Genomic DNA, 16,904 nt, shown 5'->3' on the forward strand with positions numbered 1-16,904 from the left:
GGAATGGCTACACACTCTGGTATTCTTGCCTGGAGAATTCCACGGACAGAGCAGCCTGGCAGGCTACAGTCCATGGGGTCACAAAGAGTCAGACACGACTGAGCTACTAACACTCAATTTCTTGTTCACTAGGAGAACAGCTCTGGGGCTTTTTAGAGGGTACCAGTGTAACCTCCGGGCTTCCCTGGTGGCTCAGATGGTAAAGAATGTTTCCTGAAATGTGGGAGACCTGGGTTCGATCCCTGGATTGGGAAGATCCCCTGGAAGAGGGCATGGCAGCCCACTCCAGTATTCTTGCCTGGAGAATCCCATGGACAGAGGAGCCTGGTGGGCTACAGTCCATGGGATGGCAGAGTTGGACACCACTGAGCTGCCTGGGCCCCCTCTCCACAGGCAGGTGGTGTGAAAGAACCCTCCAGGGAGGACAAAGCCCCCCAGCCCTCTGTCTTAGTCTTAGGCTCTGTCTTGACTTAGTAGGACCCAACTAAGCACGGGGTACCCTCCAGGCTAGGGTGCAGGGGGCAGGTCTGTGGTGAGGGGTCGGAGGAGTGTCTGGAGGGAAAGGTGATGGAGAGGTTGGAGAGACACATGCTGGTGCCTGACCTCCACCCAAGGGCCAGCCCAGCAGTCACCAGACTGGGGGTCAGCAGAGTCTGGCCTCAGCTGTCAATCTCCCCAGGACCAGCACGGGGGCACCAGTGGCCCAGGGGGCCTTCCTGGTGGAGCGGTTCAGACCTGAGAGGGAACCAGCCCCACCGCGCTGTCCAGCGACCTTTGGAGATTCACTCCGCTGACACTCGCCCTGCCTGAGCCCCGGTCTCCTGATCAGTAAAGCGGGGGTGTTTGCAGCAGTGTTTATCCCACAGGAGCGCCCTGGGGACTGAGTGACGTTATCTAAGTGACCCAGAACAGGGCTGCACGTGGCACCAGGGCCCCATGTCCAGGAGCCAGTCTTAGATTGGTGGTCACCACTTGACGGGCAGCGGGAGCAGTTGACTGCCACCTGGGCCCAGGCACAGTGCCCAGGGCACCGCCCCGTTCACAGGGCCCTGGGGACACCAGCACTGCACCCCAGCCCCCGTGAAGCCCGAGGTCACCTCCCCCGCTCCCAAGCGGTGGTTTCTTTGTGAATGCACGGTGGGACTCAGCACCCACTTACTCACTGGCCCCACAGCTGTGTGTTGAGCGCCAGCTCTGCAGACACCATGGTGGGTGCCCGGCCCACAGATGGGAACAAAATCAGGTGGGATGCGGGAGACAGAGGGGCGGGGAGGCTCTGTCCTCCCTGGAGCCTCCCCTCACATCGCCTGCCTGGGAGGGATCCCGGGACCAGAGGGCCGGCAGACTTGGGTGGGGTCAGCAGCCTCTCACACCACCAGCTGCTGCTCTGAGGGACCCAGAAGCCTGGGCAGAAAGGGCTTCCGGGGACTCAGGGACATGCAGGGCCAGCCCACGGTCAGCGGCGGGGGAGATGTTTGCCCCTTCAGAGGCTCCCCACCCCGCTCTGGGTCCCAGGCCCTGACCTCTGTGGCCAGCATCAACTGCAGGCCTGCCTGCTTCTGGCTTCCCGGCAGACTCAGCCAGTGAGGGGTGCCACCAGGCCTGGAGAGCACGCTCCGTGCCCCCTCCCTGCCCACAGCGGCCCTGGGTGTGCTGCCCCCACAGTGCTGGTGACACGGCCTCTTACAGCTCCACACTCCACAGGCCTGAAAACACACCCTCACCTCCCCCTTAAAACCCACCTTGGCAATGGCCTCAGCTGTGGCCCCCGCTGTGGCCTCCCCCGTGGCCCCTGCTGTGGCCTCCCCCGTGGCCTCGGCTGTGGCCTTCCTGTGGCCTCCCCCGTGGCCTCCGTTCTGGCCTCCCCTATGGCCCCCGCTGTGCCGTCTGTGGTCTCCGCTCTGACCTCCCGCATGGCCCCCGCTGTGGCCTCCTCCATGGCCTCTGCTATGACCTCTGCAGTGGCCTCCGCTGTGACCAGCTCCAGGGCCAAGTCTGCCTCCTGTACTAGTTCCCTCAACTCTGCCCACTCCTCTGCCCAGGGCCCCTGGGCAGCAACCCTTCTGGCTGTTTCCTGCCCAGACCCTGGCTGTAGGGAGCAGGCACTCAGGGTCACCTGTGGGGTGCACAGCCAGGCTGGTAGGAGAGCAGTTGTAAGACAGAGCAGTGGAGCAAACCCCGGGCTGAGGGAGCAGTGGTCAGGGCCGCCTGCCCCAGAGGCCATTACAGAAGTGACAAGCGGAAGGACCCCACCCTCCGGGGAAGCTCCTTGGGTAGTGGGTGGTGCGTGCAGACCGCGAGAAGGAGGCTTTCCGGCACCTCTGCAGAGCACTGACTCAGCACCCTGCAACCCAGGACACATATTCCCACAGCCTCAGCGGCCGGCCCCACGCCAGGAACCACAGAACCCGTGACACGACTGAGCCGCCAACAGTCCCGGATAGGCTCCCACTGTTTCCTGGGAAATGGTCGACCAAGGTCCCACCCGTCCGCCTCCCAAGAGTTAGGATAACTCTGGCCCCTTCTCTCACCCAGCCTTCAGGCCCACCCACCTGCTGCCCCCCTGCCCTGCAGCAGTGGCCAGAAGCGATGCCCCCTTGGGTCTGCCCTGTTGGAGGAGGGGCAGGGACTGGGGCTCCTTGGGTGGTTCCAGACAGAAGGGAGTTTCCAGGAGCAACTTCCTAGCAGGAGCTGCCAGTTGGGGGTGGAGAGCAAGGGCAGCCTGGCTGGAGAGCCCCAGGCGTCATGGGGGTGGGAGGTGGGGGTCCCTGGAAGCCTCTGCTGGCCCTGAGGTCCAGGGGCTGTGATGGGCACCAGGCCAAGGATCTCAACCCCGGATGTGTGGGTGGAGGGAAATCCCGGCTCTGGCGCCACCCCACCCTCTCCCAGCCCGGGAGGACTCGGGGCTCCCTCAGCTGTACCGGAAACATGGGGCGGGGAGGGTGGGGGGCAAAGTGATGCCAGTCGGGGTCCCCGCAGTCGTGAATGACAGCCCTCTGGGAGCGGACTTCCCCAGGAGCCCAGCACTAGGGGGCCTGGGCCCCCACAAAGCAGGGCAGGTGCACCAAGAGATGAGATTTCCCTTAAACTCAGTACTAAAAACAAAACAATAAAATATATTCAAGTAATGACTGTAGGTGAAAACCTTGGCTGGGACGGGTGCAAGCAGAGGGGGGTCTGTTCCTGAATTGTCAGGACCACTCCCTGGCCTGGGCTGGCTTTATCTCGAATCACACTGTGGGCAGGGCGTAATATACCCCATGTTCTAGGCTGGAAGGCCCTAGTCATCACTGATGCGCTGTAATTGTGAGGTTTTGATGAGGGTCTCCTAGTCAAAGGGCAGGAGGAAGGTGGGGGCTCCGTGTCCCAGAGGGAGTGAGTACACTGGAGAGGGGCACCCCCCAGGGTCGCAGGAGGCCCTGGAGAGCTCTGGGCTTCCCTGCTGCCAACTGGCCCCTGCTGGGCTGGGATGGAGGGTCTCCCATGGGCCCCACCCCAGGGGACAGACGTGAGAGGGTGGGCAGGGCGCCTGCATGCTTGGGCAGGGCCCACCCTCCAGCAGAAGCCGCTTCCCTGTCTTTAATTATGCGTTTGAATTAATCTCTTTGGCCACAAATGGAACGCCTCTGAGGCCTCAGCCAGGCCCAGATGGAGACGTGGGTGGACTCAGGGGGGATGTGGGGTGGGAAGGAGGGAGCCTGGCTAGTGAGGGTGAGACAGGACCTCATTCCCACTGTGGGAATCCCGCTGCATGGGCACCCCCTCCAGCTGCGTGGGTGCCCCCTCCAGCTGCCAGCACTTTCCCAGAGCCTCCTCATGCTCTCTGAGCGCAGGAAGGTGTCCAGTGTTAAAGGTGGGAAAGCAGGACTCACAGGCAAGAGCCCAGGCCAGCCTCAGCGGACCTTAGAGGGTTGACCACCTCCGCCCTGCGGCCTCCTTTAGAACAGGAGGCTGTGCACCGTGTGGAACCCACGAGGCCGAAGGTTAGGATGTGGGAAGGAGGCAGGAAGAGAGGCCGAGCAGGAGGAAGGTCAGTGCGTCTCACACAAACACACCAAAGTCAAAGAAATACTAACCACTCACGTTCACTGAGCCACACAGCGGGTGGGGCAGACGCCTTCCTGCCCCTCCTTCTACTTACTGCGGATCTTTGTCAGGCGCTCACACCCCCTGAAATGGGGACAGAACTGGCCCCGACCTCCCAGGATTAAAGGTGACTAACTCTCACCTTCAGAATAGTTCCTGGCTCTGAATGAATTGTCACTAACGCTCCCTTCCTCACCTTCCTCATTAAATCAGCAGCACATTCTGCTACAATCTCAGAAAACCCAACGTATGCTGGCCTCAATAGTGGGTGTTTGTTTTCTCCCCATAACAAGGAGTTCAGAGGTGACTGCCTGCCAGGAGCACCAGCAATGCCCTCAGGGGTCCAGGCTCATCTTTCCACCCCAGGAGCCTTAGCAGGGAGGCTTTCTACCCTTACCCTCTACTACCTGCAGCCAGATACCTGCTGCAGCTCCAGACCCCACATCCAAGTTCCAGGTGGAAAGAAAGGGAAAGCACAATTTGCACAGGTTTACCCCAGTGAGGTTTACCTGCTTTGTTCCGGAAAGGACTCTCTCTCCAGGAACTCCCACATCTCTGTCATCCGGAACTGTGCCTTGTCCATCCTAGCTGCAAGGGAGGCTGGAAAGCTGCGTATTCTCAGCCGGGAGCACCTCTTCTCTCCCTGAGAACAGTGTAGAAGGGATATGGTTGCTGAGCGGGCACCAAAAGTGTTGCCAGCGTGTTGTATGATTCATCTCACTGCCAGATAAAATACACTACTTCTGTCTTGCAGGCAGAGAAATCAAAGCTCAGTAAGGTTGAAAATGGCCCCCACGATCACACAGAAAGTAGATAACACCCTGTCTTTTGATTCTAAGTACTAATGTTTCATAAAGCCATGACTTATAATTGATTATTGAGGCCTTTCTGACATTGATTTTAAAGCAGTGACATTGATATATGACTGCTGCTGCTGCTAAGTCACTTCAGTCGTGTCCAACTCTGTGCGACCCCATAGACGGCAGCCCACCAGGCTCCTCCGTCCCTGGGATTCTCCAGGCAAGAATACTGGAGTGGGTTGCCATTTCCTTCTCCAGGGGTAACTATGGGTCCATCCTAATGAAGCTGGACCCACCCCCAGTGAAGCTGGGCCCACCCCCTGATATGTGACAGCTGCTCTGAAATCTGTGCCAGGTGAGTCCAGCATCTGACTCATCTAAGTACCGGCCTCTGTTCACTGTCTTTTCTCAGCCAGTGGTTTTCCTGGTTCTTGGCAGCACCAGTGATTTTCTATTATATCCGAGACATTTTGGCTATTATGTTGAGATACCCCGTCCTAATAAAATCTTCGGTTTTGGCAACAGTCATCTGTTTAGTTGAGGTGTAAGTCCTGGCCTACTTTGGGGGGCATCAGTTCAAGACCTTTTAGTGTCCTGAGTCCTCACTGAGTCACATGGGTCTTCATTCTTCCTGTGCTGCTGGGGGTCCCACTCAGTCCACTTGGTCTCTGCTGGCGGTGTCTCTGGGGCCAGGAGGCACTGCTCTGGGCCACTTGCCATCACTGGACGGACCTCAGTGTGGTGGGGAAGAAACCACTGGCCTGGGTCTCCTTATGCCACTGGGTGGAGGGCAAGGAGACCCAAGGCCTTATAACAGAGCAGGACCCTATGTTGTCTTCCTAGGACAGACCCCATATCCTCTGCTGTGGCTCCTCTGAGAGGTACCTACTGATGGTACACCTCTGGACACCTCCCTGATGGTCCAGTGGCTAAGGCTCCATGCTCCCAATTCAGGAGCCCCTGGGTTTGATCCCTAGTCAGGAAACTAGATCCCACAAGCCACAACTAAGTCCCAGTGTGGCCAAATAAATAAATAATAATTTTTTTAAAAGAAGTAAAGCTTCCCCTATGGCTCAGTGGGTAAAGAATCCACCTGCAATGCAGGAGACACAGGAGACGCGATTTCACTCCCTGGGGCGGGAAGACTCCCTACAGAAGGAAATGGCAATGCACTCCAGTATTCTTATCTAGGAAATCCCATGGACAGAGAAGCCTGGTTGGCTACAGTCCATGGGGTTGCAAAGAGTCGGACAAGACTAAGCATACAAGCACAAAAAAGAAGTACCTAGGTAATAGTATCTGGTGCACATTACCTGTTTTACAGATGCTAAAGCCTCCACCAAAGAGAAGAAATTGACTACTTGCTGATCATGACCTTGCAGCCCCAGACCTATCGGTGCCGAAGGATGGATAATGTTTACCCCTGTGAGGTAACCCTGTTATCGCACCATCAACCAATCAGAGAATTGTGCATGAGCCAATCACACACCCTGGGAAACCCCTCCCTCATCTGGTCTTTAAAACTGTTTTTCTGAAACCCATCGGGCATTTCAGCCTTTTGAGCACTAGCTACCTGGACTCTTTGCTTGGTTCTTGCAATAAACATTGCACTTTCCTTCACCACAATCCTGTCAGTAGACTGGCTTTACTGAGCATGAGTGAGTGGACCCAAGATTGGCTCGGTAACAGCTGCACAGCTGTGGGCAGATGGATTGCCCAGGGGCCCAGCTGTGGAGGAGCTGGGGTGACCTGGATGCTGTCACTGCTGCTCACAGATCAGAATGCCTGCTGGGATCGCGGTTGTTGAGCGGGGAGGGCAGCCCCTCATCAAGTTTCTATTGGACTTCCCCTTCCCCAGTACTTTAACCAGAGAGGCAGACTTCTTTAGATGTGGGCTTTTTTAAAATCTATGCCTGTTGGAGGTTCTGGTTGCAGATTTCTCTGGCACCCATCCCAGGGCCGTGCAGAAGACCAGAGGAAACTACAGGGAACTCACCATGTGGTCCTTCCTCCAGTCATGAGGTCTCTGGCCCATCCACCCTCTTCCACCCACCTTTCAGAGTCCTTGTCTCATTTGTTGAATAATTTCCAGGATATTTATTTGCTTTTAGGATAGATGAGCAGGGAAAGTTGAGTTTATGCAACTTATTCCAGGACCAAAATCCTAAATCCTTTTCAATTGAACATTCTAAATGCCTGGCAACCCCTCAGTTCAGTTCAGTTCAGTTTAGTCACTCAGTCGTGTCCAACCCTTTGTGACCCCATAAATCGCAGCATGCCAGGCCTCCCTGTCCATCACCAACTCCCTGAGTTTACTTAAACTCATGTCCATCGAGTTGGTGGTGCCATCCAGCCATCTCATCCTCTGTCGTCCCCTCCTCCTCCTGCCCCCAATCCCTCCCAGCATCAGAGTCTTTTCCAGTGAGTCAACTCTTCACATGAGGTGGCCAAAGTACTGGACTTTCAGCTTTAGCATCTGTCCTTCCAATGAACACCCAGGAATGATCTGCTTTAGGATGGACTGGTTGGATCTCCTTGCAGTCCAAGGGACTCTCAAGAGTCTTCTCCAACACCACAGTTCAAAAGGATCAATTCTTCGGCACTCAGCTTTCTTCACAGTCCAACTTTCACATCCATACATGACCACTGAAAAAACCATAGCCTTGACTAGATGGACTTTTGTTGGCAAAGTAATGTCTCTGCTTTTGAATATGCTATCTAGGTTGGTCATAACTTTTCTTCCAAGGAGTCTTTTAATTTTATGGCTGCAATAACCATCTGCAGTGATTTTGGAGCCCAAAAAAATAAAGTCAGCCACTGTTTCCACTGTTTCCCCATCTATTTCCCATGAAGTGATGGGACCAGATGTCATGATCTTCGTTTTCTGAATGTTGAGCTTTAAGCCAACTTTTTCACTCTCCTCTTTCACTCTCATCAAGAGGCTTTTGAGTTCCTCTTCACTTTCTGCCATAAGGGTGATATCATCTGCATATCTGAGGTTATTGATATTTCTCCTGGCAATCTTGATTCCAGCTTGTGCTTCTTCCAGCCCAGCGTTTCTCATGATGTACTCTGTATAGAAGTTAAATAAGCAGGGTGACAATATACAGCCTTGACATACTCCTTTTCCTATTTGGAACCAGTCTGTTGTTCCATGTCCAGTTCTAACTGTTTCTTCCTGACCTGCATACAGGTTTCTCAAGAGGCAGGTCAAGTGGTCTGGTATTCCCATCTCTTGAAGAATTTTCCACAGTTTATTGTGATCCACACAGTCAAAGGCTTTGGCATAGTCAATAAAACAGAAATAGATGTTTTTCTGGAATTCTCTTGCTTTTTCCATGATCCAGCAGATGTTGGCAATTTGATGTCTGGTTCCTCTGCCTTTTCTAAAACCAGCTTGGACATCTGGAAGTTCACAGTTCACGTATTGCTGAAGCCTTGCTTGGAGAATTTTGAGCATTACTTTACTAGCATGTGAGATGAGTGCAATTGTGCGGTAGTTTGAGCATTCTTTGGCATTGCCTTTCTTTGGGATTGGAATGAAAACTGACCTTTTCCAGTCCTGTGGCCACTGCTGAGTTTTCCAAATTTGCTGGCATATTGAGTGCAGCACTTTCACAGCATCATCTTTCAGGATTTGAAATAGCTCAACTAGAATTCCATCACTTCCACTAGCTTTGTTCATAGTGATGCTTTCTAAGGCTCACTTGACTTCACATTCCAGGATGTCTGGCTCTAGGTGAGTGATCACACCATCGTGATCATCTGGGTCGTGAAGATCTTTTTTGTACAATTCTTCTGTGTATTCTTTTCTCCTTTGCTTTTCACTTCCCTTCTTTTCACAGCTATTTGTAAGGCCTCCCCAGACAGCCATTTTGCTTTTTTGCATTTCTTTTCCATGGGGATGGTCTTGATCCCTGTCTCCGGTACAATGTCACAAACCTCCATCCATAGTTCATCAGGCACTCTATCTTTCAAATCTAGTCCCTTCAATCTATTTCTCACTTCCACTGTATAATCATAAGGGATTTGATTTAGGTCATAACTGAATGGTCTAGTGGTTTTCCCTACTTTCTTCAACTTAAGTCTGAATTTGGCAATAAGGAGTTCATGATCTGAGCCACAGTCAGCTCCCAGTCTTGTTTCTGCTGACTGTATAGAGCTTCTCCATCTTTGGCTGCAAAGAATATAATCAATCTGATTTCAGTGTTGACCATCTGGTGATGTCCATGTGTAGAGTCTTCTCTTGTGTTGTTGGAAGAGGGTGTTTGCTAAGACCAGTGCATTCCCTTGGCAAAACTCTATTAGCCTTTGCCCTGCTTCATTCCATATTCCAAGGCCAAATTTGCCTGTTGCCCCAGGTGTTTCTTGACTTCCTACTTCTGCATTCCAGTCCCCTATAATGAAAAGGACATCTTTTTGGGGTGTTAGTTCTAAAATGTCCTGGAGGTCTTCATAGAACCATTCAACTTCAGCTTCTTCAGCGTTACTGGTTGGGGCATAGGCTTGGATTACTGTGATATTGAATGGTTTGCCGTGGAAACGAACAGAGATCATTCTATCGTTTTTGAGATTGCATCCAAGTACTGCATTTCAGACTCTTTTGTTGACCATGATGGCTACTCCATTTCTTCTAAGAGATTCCTGCCCGCAGTAGTAGATATAATGGTCATCTGAGTTAAATTCACCCATTCCAGTCCATTTTAGTTCGCTGATTCCTAGAATGTCGACGTTCACTCTTGCCATCTCTTGTTTGAGTAGTTCCAATTTGCCTTGATTCATGGACCTGACATTCCAGGTTCCTATGCAATGTTGCTCTTTACAGCATTGGACCTTGCTTCTATCACCAGTCACATCCACAGCTGGGTATTGTTTTTGCTTTGGCTCCATCTCTTCATTCTTTCTGGAGTTATTTCTCCACTGATCTCCAGTAGCATATTGGGCACTTACTGACCTGGGGAGTTCCTCTTTCAGTATCCTATCATTTTGCCTTTTCATACTGTTCATGGGGTTCTCAAGGAAAGAACCCCTAGTACACACCAATCCCAGGGACTCCTAATGTCTCAAGGCAGGGTACCATATAAAGGGTTTAGCATCAGATATTGGGCAACAGAAGCAGCTAGATCAGCCGTGGTGAGAGGGACACTGTACAGCTGGACCCACGTAGACATTAAGGTGGCCAAGCACAGAGGCTGCCCTCCTCAGGAAGGGGTCCCAATATATCTATCCATTTAGTGTCCGTTCTGCTGGAGACAGCCTCTGCTGGGCACCAACTTGAGATGCGGGAGTCACCCATGGTACTCCCGAGATTCACACGCACGCCCCTCTGTCTCCAGTCTTCCTGTCTTATTTCCTCCAGTTCCCTGATCAATCAGAGAGGCTTGCTTTAATGCCTAAACCTGCAGTGGAATTCTCCTATCCTCTAGCCCCGCTCAAACCTGCCAGCCTTCCAAAAAATTTGCTGAATGGATTGTAGGGGTATTCCCAAGCGAGGCGTATGTCACCTCCAAAATCCGGAGTTTCATCCAGCGGGTGGCTCTGTCTCTGTGGTAGGGACCCCAAAGTGAATAAGTTGCCTTTACCTTAGAGGATACCTTCCAGCCTACTCTAGATCACTAGACCCCTAAAACTTCACCAAAGCTGCATCCCCCTGAATCTTTATAGGATCTGCTTCCAACTTCTGGAGCCTGTAAGTCTTACCTGGACAACCAGAGGGATTGCCACTTCCCGTACACTGGGTCTAACTAGGAAAGGTTCACCCGTGTGCCGAACAAGCATGGCCAAGGTTCCTGAGGATGATACCGTGACAGGTAGCAGAGACTTAACACAACCTTACATAATAGAGCCAGTCTCACGTTCTTACTTCCCTAGGCCCTCTACGCTCTTACTTCATACTCTAGCAAGACAATCGCAGTGCCTACATCTCATTTACATCATGCTCAAGACTTGCAGAGCCCTTCCCACCCCCTTGAAAACTTGGGGAGACTGGGGTGGGTTAGCGGGTTCACAAAAAAGACACAAAGCAGTGTGTTAAACTAATACAATTATGTAAAGTTTAAAAATAAAATAAAATTTAAAAAATAATAATAATAATAATTTCTAAGCGTCCTTGCCAGGAAGTCCAATCCTGGCGCGTGGGAGCATTCTTGCAAACTAATAAAGTCAATTCAGCATCTCCAAGGTTCACACCCACACATTTCGCTCTGTCACTGGGTGAGACCTGCTGGCCACAATCTGTCACTGTGTTGGTGAGGAGTATATTTGTTCCCAGTTTTATTTTCCCGCTTAGGCTCTGCTGAGACCTGGCCCCAGTTCGTAATCTAGAGGAAATAAGGTGAGATGAGGACATATGTTGAGGACAAGCATCCCATTGTAAGACATCCACCTCCAGTAAAGTCTCCCATCTCTGGGTACCAGCATCTAAAAGACCTGCTTCTCTATGCTCAGAGCATTCTGGGAAATCTAGGTGTTCAAGTTTAAACTCCCCACCCAAATGTTCCCATCCTAAGGCCACAGGACGCCAGCACTTTCCTCCCAAGGTCCCGACGTTAGCAGAGAAAACATACTCAGGGTGTTCCCTCTGTAGCACTGGCACATATCTGCCAGATGCCAGTCCAAGATGCCTGGTTAAATTCGAATTTCACATAAACAGCAAATAATATTTTAGTATAAGTGTGTATGCTCCATGAAACACTTAGAACAAGCTGATGCAAAAGAAATTGTTCATTGTTTATCTAAAATTCAAATTTAGCTGGGCATCCTATGTTTTATCTGGAAACCGTCTAGTGCGACTCCATGGTAAATTCTGCCTGATTATCAGCACAGTCTGCCCATAGGTGGCTGGAAACATGGGTTTCTGCAAACACTGCCATGATCAACATTCCAGCTTTCATGTCAAGCCCTGAGGACAGAGACCCAAGCCTGCTGCTCTGGTTCACAAGGATGTTGGGTTTTTATTACAGTTTTTAAATGACTTCGAACCTGAACACTCTAATCAAGTGTCTCCAGAAACCCGAAATAACACTTACAAAGCTAATTTCAAAACCAGTGTCCTAGCTTGGCCCCTAAAGCAGGTAGAATTTGAGCCAGTTTGGAAGGTGAAGGAGAAAAAAAGGAAAGGCATGAAAGCCCAGTTTGACATCAAGTTTCCACCCCGAGTGGAGGGCGTAGCTTATACTTTAGGAAACAAGCAAGCCCGTGAGGCTTCGTGGGGTCAGGAAGCTGGGAACTGTAAGTGGGTGTGGGGTTCAGGGAGGATGTGGGGAACTGGACAGTTATCACGAGTGTGGCAGAGAGGAGGGGGCTGGGCGAGAGGGCAGGAGGCTCCATGGGCTGGGTGGGGTGGGGGCGCATTTCTCAGCTGGCAGCGGGCTTTGGCCGCGGGGCGAGACACTGCTGCAAGGCACTCCTGTTCTGGGTCGTGTTCCAGCTGGCACTGACCCCCAAGCCCTGTGCTGGCACCAGACAGAGAGAGTGAGGGTGGCGGCGGCTCCAGTGAGAGGTCTTGTGACCGACTTCCCCGCAGGGAAGGTCATCAGCAACACTGCAAATATTCCAGAACATTCGTCCAAGAGTTGAATGTGAAGTGCCACTCATACGCTGTTGAAGCTGAAATCAGGTCGTTCTGGGACTCACGGGCCTGAGTGCCGGGTTCACGGGAAGGAACTGACACGGTCACACCGTGATGCGGGGACCCAGGCCTGGGGATGACGAGGGCAGGAGGCCCTTGGGGGCTCGCCTGGCCGCTGCCCTCCGTGGGCCCTGGCAGGTAACCCCCAGAGGGGCTCCGGGTTTGCGTTTCCAGGTCTGCTCGTCACAGCTTCTCCGCTCCTGGCTCTGGGGCGCGAACTGAGCAGGTCACTTCCTCTGCAGGGAAAGTCTGCCCCCTGGCCAGGTGGAAGCCTAGGCTTTGAGACACTCAGACCTGGGCTTGAATCTGATCTCCTGTCTCTAACTGCATGAACTTGAACTAGCTGTAATACAATACAGAGTGTAAAGGTCAGATACCCAACGCAATCAAGATTATGTAAGTCAGGCACCCAGACGGTGCTCACTGGGCACGCAGTAGGTCTTCAGGCCAGTTTCCTCCATGCTCCTCCCCTTCATAAGCATGACTGCGATTTTCAGAAGGGAGGTCTTCTGAGAACAGAACATAAAACTTAATCGCCTCAGTTCCTCTCCTTCAGTTTGAACCTTTTCTGCTCAGTTTCTGAATCCCTGACAGTGAAAACTCCTAGTTCAGCTATTGTAGGGAAAAGCAAGGGCCCACCAGCCTCACATGACCTGACGCTTCCAAAACCCCAAAAATCTGCATGGTCTGATGGCTTTAGAGTCAAGGGTTTCATTCCTCAGGAGATTTCCCCCTCTTCTTGGCTGGCTTGGCTGGCTAATTAGAGCTCCTTCTCAGCACTTATCAAAATCAATCCCTCATGTGTTCAGATGAGGGGGAAGCAATTTGCCAAAACGAGCACTTGTACATGGGGTAGAAACAGGCAAATAAATCCCCTGCAGGTTTGAGTAGACAGGGGCTGTTCGCGCCCTCCAACACACCCTTCCAGGGAGAAAATGCAAGGATCTCAGACCGAGACGGGGAGGGGCTGAGCTGAGCTGGGCATTGGGCTGTGGAGGGTGAGGGAAAGAGGGGAAGGACAGCCCCAGAAGGTCTCCCTCTTCCATCCCTGCCACCCGCCTTCCCACCATCCTTCTTCTCAACTGATCCTTCTCCCTGGGAAGATGCTATGAGCTCAGTCCACCAGGGCAGTGGGGGCAGGGCTCTGTTTGGAAAATACTCATCAGTCAAAGTTAAAATCAAGAGCATCCTCAAAATCTGCAATTATGATTATCAAGCAGCATTTATTCAACAAGTAGTTCTCAAAGGCCAACCATGTGCCAAGCACCGTGTACTGCAGCAAGAATATCCCACAGTCCTGGGACTCCCAGAGCTGTGTGACCTTGGGTGCATGCCACACCCTCTCTGATCACCAGTTTTCTCACCTGTAAGAGACAGGACTGAACCACACAGCCTTCCGAAAAGGAAGGTAGCCCCATGTACGGCCTCAGTTACAGAAAGTGAACATCCCAGACCTGGAGCTCCAGAGCTTAGAGCAGGGGAGCAAAGACGTTACCAGACCTTCTCACAAATGTGGTGGGTAAGCCAGGAGACAGGTTCTGCAAGAACATGCAGGGGAAAATGGGGAGTCTCATAGTGGGGAGGGGTGGACCATCAGGAAATGCTTTTCGGAGGGAAGGACAGCTGAGCTGAGACCCTAATGCAGTGGGGCTTACACGAGCAAGCAAGTGGGGCAGGGACATCATTTCAAAAAGGACTGGAGCCCAGAGCTCGAGGGAAGGAGGGCGGGGGCTGGGAGAGCAGCCGGGCGCTTTCCTGGCGTGGTTCTGACCCAAGACACACAGCTCAGGGGTCACTGTGTGCACTGCACCGAGTGGAGGGCAGTCACGGGGCCCTGTGTACTGAAGAGCTGGCGGGCAGCAGGTCAGGCGACACCTCCTCCAAGGCCCAAGGGTTCCCCGCCCAGAAGAACGAGCACAAGGCCAGGGGAACGCTTTCCAAAGCAGGACTCTCCTCAGTTTTTCAGATTTATAAAAGAAAGAAAATTATTCAGTATCTGATGTAAATGCATTTTCTTCTGTAAAAATTTGTCTTGGTGTATAGTTGATTTACAAGGTCACATTAGTCTCCAGTATACAGCAAGTGAATGAGTTAAACATGTACACATATCCACTCTTTTTTAGAGTCTTTTCCCATATAGGTCATTACAGAGTATGGAGCAGAGTTCCCCGTGCTCTACAGAAGGTCCTCATAGTCACCTATGTTATACATAGTATTGCGTACGTGTCGATCCCGGTCTCCCCTTATCCCTCCCCACTCCCTGCTTTCTCCCCTGGTAACCGTAAGTTTGTTTTCTACATCTGTGACTCTATTTCTGTTTTGCAAATAAGTTCATTTGCACCATTTATAGCTGAACACCGAATAATTGATGCTTTTGAACTGTGGTGTTGGAAAGACTCTTGAGAGTCCCTTGGACTGCAAGGAGATCCAACCAGTCCATCCTAAAGGAAATCAGTCCTGGGTGTTCATTGGAAGGACTGATGCTGAAGCTGAAATTCCAATACTTTGGCCACCTGATGAGAAGAACTGATTCAGTGGAAAAGACCCTGATGCTGGGAAATATTGAAGGCAGGAGGAGAAGGGGACAACAGAGGATGAGATGGTTGGATGGCATTACTGACTCGACCAACACAAGTTTGAGCAAGCTCCAGGAATTGGTGAAGGACGGGGAAGCCTGGCGTGCTGCAGTCCATGGGGCCACAAAGAGTCGGACACAACTGAGCGACAGAACTGTGCCATTTAAATGTATTTTCTTTTAAATTATAGTTTACAGAGTGGCTTCCCTAGTGGCTCAGAGGGTAAAGCATCTGCCCGCAATGCGGGAGACCCGGGTTCTATCCCTGGGTCGGGAAGATCCCCTGGAGAAGGCAAGAGTACTCCAGTACTCTTGCCTGGAAAATCCCAAGGACGGAGGAGCCTGGTGGGCTATGGTCCATGGCGTCACGGAGTCGGACACTGAGCAACTTCACTTATAGTTTTCAGAACATGACTGGGATTGACGGTGATACTCCACATGTGTTCAACTTTCTGGGTGTTCATCTCAAAAATCCAGATGTTCCGGGAGGCCCAAAGGCACACTAGCCCAGCGGATTCAGACAGGGGAGAAGGCAGGGTGGACTGAACTGCTGCCTGCTGGTCAGTTGAAGAGGACCCAGGGAAGGTGGTGGACAGGGGACCACAGGCCTTTCAGCACGAACCCTGCACCTGCCTTCTCGGGGAAGCTGGCACTTCCAGACACTATAGGATGCTCTCCAGCAGGCCAGGGTCCTCCTCTCCCCGGGGTGCCCTCTTCACCGCCAGAGATAAGGAGAGTCCCAGCCCAGCCCTCAAAGGGACTTGCCTGCCCAGCTACCCCAAGAGACAGGGATATTAAAGGGCCCTCCCATGGGACCCACCTTCCATGCTGATCTTCCTGAAGTCATGGACGAGACAGCCATCCCGCCTTGCTTGTCCTGTCCACTTCAAATCTCAGAGAAACCAGCGTCTCCAGCCACTTTGAGACAACGAGGTGAGGAGGGGCCCTCTACTGCCCTCTGGTGTCCACCCACCAGGCCGACTTCTTGAAGGCCTGCAATGGCTTTACGCAAGTCTCCTGTTGCGGAGGTGAGCCTCCCTGACTCCCTGTATGACCTTGGGTGTAACTGATGCTCCTCTCCAAGCATCAGTTTTCTCTAAGAGACAGGATTGGACCACATAGTCTAGAAAAAGAAAGCCAGCTCCAAGCAAGTGAACAGGAAGGACAGACACAGGGCAGAGGCAAAAAGTCAGGGAGCCAGAGAGCACCACCAGGGCCCACGGGGGCCCCTGAGAAGCTCGGAAGTGGAGGACGGGGCCAGGGCCCCAAAGATAAGGGCGGGGCAAGAGTGCCAGGAGGAGGAGCAGCAACCCACCCCGAGGTCCTGGCCAGCGGCCACCAGGCTCGCCTCCCCGCTCCCCTGTCCTCTGCCCCACCCAAAGCTACATTAAGAAGTCATTCGGAACCGAATCCTTCAAAATAAAGGCTATTGTTGAGACAAATGACAAAACTGGAAAGGGTTCTCACGATTATACACAGCAACATATCATTTACTGAGTTGGATGGGTGGATTGAAATTTTGTTGATTGTCCTTGTTCGCACAACCCACACTGAAGCATCAGGTCAGCAACTTACACACTGGAGGGAGGAGTTCTTTGTATAATACTTGTACATTTTTGTTATTTTGAGATTGTTTCAATAACTTAAACTTTTTAAATTCTAGTCTAGAAGTTTCTCTTAAGAATTGCATACGTCCTTTGGCTCAGCAATTCAATTTTAGGACTTTGTTGGATAGATATAATTGTTTTCATTTGTGTGTAGAATGATACATATGTATGTATAATTATATTTATATATCACATATAATTATATT

The sequence above is a fragment of the Bos indicus x Bos taurus genome, chromosome 3 (genome assembly GCF_003369695.1).
Source record: "Bos indicus x Bos taurus breed Angus x Brahman F1 hybrid chromosome 3, Bos_hybrid_MaternalHap_v2.0, whole genome shotgun sequence".
Lineage (NCBI taxonomy): Eukaryota > Metazoa > Chordata > Mammalia > Artiodactyla > Bovidae > Bos > Bos indicus x Bos taurus.